We start from the raw sequence: 3,604 nt of genomic DNA, 5'->3' as shown, positions 1-3,604 counted from the left end.
AAAAAAAGGGGTTGAAGTATGTAGAAGACCCTACTTACAAGTTGTAAGTGGCCTCAGAAGTACTAGAGGTGGCATGTTCTGAGAAACTGAAAGCTGAAGTGTGTTCTAACATTGATGGAGGGCTACTTATGGCACGTAAATACATCTTATGGATGCTGTAAGTTGTAACATAAATATCAGAGGATGAAGGTTTTAATATTCTTAAAGTGAAGATTCTGGCTGACTGATCTAAGATGGTTTTATACATTTCAGTGTCATTATTCTAGCTTATTTTGCCTTGTTCTAAGAGCAATTCGTGTGGTTAATGTGTTAATATTGATATAAATAAGCATATAAGTGTCCAAGTGCGTGATTACAATGTTCAAAATATTTTTAAAACAAGTTTGTGCTTAATTGAGTCATTTAGAGTTCAACCCGAAAAACTAGTTTTACTAGTTTGAGCTAGGTATGTGTCTAGTAGGCTTCGTTATATTCTAATGTTTTTAATTTATTTCAAATAATTTAAATATGTATTTATGAGTGGAACAACTTGTTTGTAATGTGCAAAGTTTAATTTGATTTATTCAAGAGTTGACATAATAAGTGGAAGATCATTTCAAATTTGCCTTATCATAGCTCTTGTTTTGATTTGTCATTATGAATATTATGTTGTTTTGATCATTAATATGTGGTGTGTGATATTGTAAGAGGATAGGTGAGGTGTATACCACAATATATTGATGATTTAAAGGCCAAAAAGCCATTAGAAATGCACTACAAAAGGCATGGCTAAGGATAGGACGTTTAACACTTAACTAAAATTTTGGAAGCAAATTCTAGTGAATCAACGCGTCACATCGATGATCACAAAGTTTAAACTTACAAGAATTTTTCAATGCTAATTCCTGACCGCACTTAGCCAAATTCAGTTAGCAATAGCAGATTCAGTAGTGAGTCCTCATCCATCGAGGATATTATTTTTTATTTTTGTATTACAGTAGATTCAGTATCTTATTAGTCGGAGTTAGTTAGGGCTTGTCCCATCAACTCCATATTTAGACAATTCATTAGAGGCTTTTCAGACTAGATTTGTTCAAACAGTATTCAGTTTTTAGATGTTATTATCAGTTCCTATATTTATCAGTATTTAGATTATGAGCCTTATGGCTTTCAGCCTAACTTCCACATTATTTAAGTATTATTATTCAGTGTTCACAGTACGTACCATCATGGGTTAGCTTGTGGTCCTTTGGGGTCGTAAGCACCGTATGGCACCCGGGATGCAGAGTCGAGGCGTTACACATACCTCAGATCTTGATACCGAATCAACAACCAATCTGTCACACAATACGCATAACAATGATCATGACATTATTAATAATAATGATAATAGCACTTTTAATAACAACACGAGTAACCGACTAGTCCGAACAACCAAATACCTAGCTGAGACCATCACATGCCCCCACTGCCCCAGGCTCAAAAGTTTCAATCAACACACAAACTATAAGAATGAATGAATATCACAAACTGATCCTCATAATCATCACACGTGTAACCATTATTATCATAATCATTCACATCATAATCATCCTCCAAAACTAAACTGATAATATGTATCATCAAGACTCAAAATTAAATCGGTCATAAATATCATTAAGACTAGGAATCAAACTAGCCATAATATAATCAATACCCATACTCAAACCAGTAAATAATATAATATGTATTCAGACTTGAACTGGCAAATATTATAATCAATACCCAGACTCTAACTAGTAAATAATATAATTAATACCCGAATTTGAATAGGTAAATAATAGAATAAATACCTAGAATCAAAATGGTAAATAATTTATTCAAAACCCAGACTCGAACTCGTAAATAATATAATTGATACCCTATCAACATACACATATATAACATTAATACTATTATCTACCATCAGGTTTTACCAGAAAGTAATATCACCAATCCAGTATCTCCCTCCATCTTATACTGGAGAGATATGTATCTAGATATGATAGGTTCTCACACTCAATTCATGGATAAAAGAGTGTAAATTCATAAGTCTATTGCCCGGAATAAACTTCAGGACTAAACTATTATAAAAGTGTAGAAAGGATTAGAATCACTCACAACCAGAGTAATAAGTAGTATTAAATCATACACTGGGATTTGTCTTGGTTAAATAATTTAAAACATTATTATTAATCTCTTTTACATATAAGTTATTCATTTAGACATGCATTTATTATTATTATGAAATCCGCTTTAAGGTAGAAAGTGGGCTTTAACCTTCATTCAGTGACAACAATAAAAAGATTATAATTAATCAAAATCATATCAATCATCAATGAAACAACCATAAATTTACTAAATTTATCCAAAGAATGGAACCATAGGTATTAATATATCAATAAACTAGATTGGTGATATTACTTTCTGGTAAAACCCGATGGTAGATAATAGTATTAATCAAAATATTATAATTAATCAAAATCATATCAATCATCAATGAAACAACCATAAATTTACTAAATTTATTCCAAGAATGGAACCATAGGTATTAATATATCAATAAATTTATCACAAGTATTCAAAGAATGGAACCATAGGTATTAATATATCAATAAACTATAATCACATCCTTTACAAGGATAAACACTTTGCGGATGGTCAACTCATATCATAACATGGTCTTGGGCACAATAATGTGTCCAGAATAATTACAACATCATTATCATAAATTTTGGCCCATATTTGTATCCAAAACTAATATCAATAATCATATCTATAAATCATCTCATTTTAAATAATCCATAGCGTACCTATTAGGCATAACATATCAATAAGCATATCATGTCTTTAGGCCATATATCATAATCCTGGGAAAACCATCACCATTTATTAAGTCACAAAGCAACCTTATGCTAAAGGTCCAATAGTCTCAATCATGCCTAGTATCCGCAACTAAGTCCAAAAAAAATAACACAAGTATTAGCCAAGTGGGTTGGAAAAACCCACTTCTAATGCTCAATTTCCGCAATTAAGCAATTTATACCCCAAACTAGGATAAGGTTTCTTGTTTAACTTCTAGATGTCAAGTAGGTCATAACCAATCCTAAGATAGGAATTTCGTCTAGAAACATTGGAAATTAAGTCAACTTCACCTAAATTAAGATTTCTAGATCACCACAATAGCCCAAATAGAATTAAATACTCTAACCAAACTTTTAGTTCTTAAACCATATCCCAAACCTAGAATCATGTCATATCCATACTATAAATTAGTTCAATCTAGGGCGAGGGCAAAAGGATCCTAAAAGTACAATAAATATCTCCCCTTATGGGGTAAAAAACCCTTATCTAATCCTCCAAAGTTCATTAATTAAGACTAGGTCATTCTACTCATAATCTATGTTAACATTCACAGTCACATGCAATATATTATACATATCACCTTACAAAGAAGAGTGGATAAAAGGCTACCTCAAAGCCAAACTGAAAATCCTTAAATCAGTCACTAAATATTTATCTTCACTTCCAAATCTCAAAATTCTATCATGGTATCAAATTATATTGTACTCATCAATATGAGAATAATGATACCTGTATTTCACTA

This window comes from Capsicum annuum, chromosome 12, assembly GCF_002878395.1.
Source record: "Capsicum annuum cultivar UCD-10X-F1 chromosome 12, UCD10Xv1.1, whole genome shotgun sequence".
In the NCBI taxonomy this organism is placed as follows: Eukaryota; Viridiplantae; Streptophyta; class Magnoliopsida; order Solanales; family Solanaceae; genus Capsicum; species Capsicum annuum.
Note: the sequence above shows the minus strand (reverse complement) of the source record.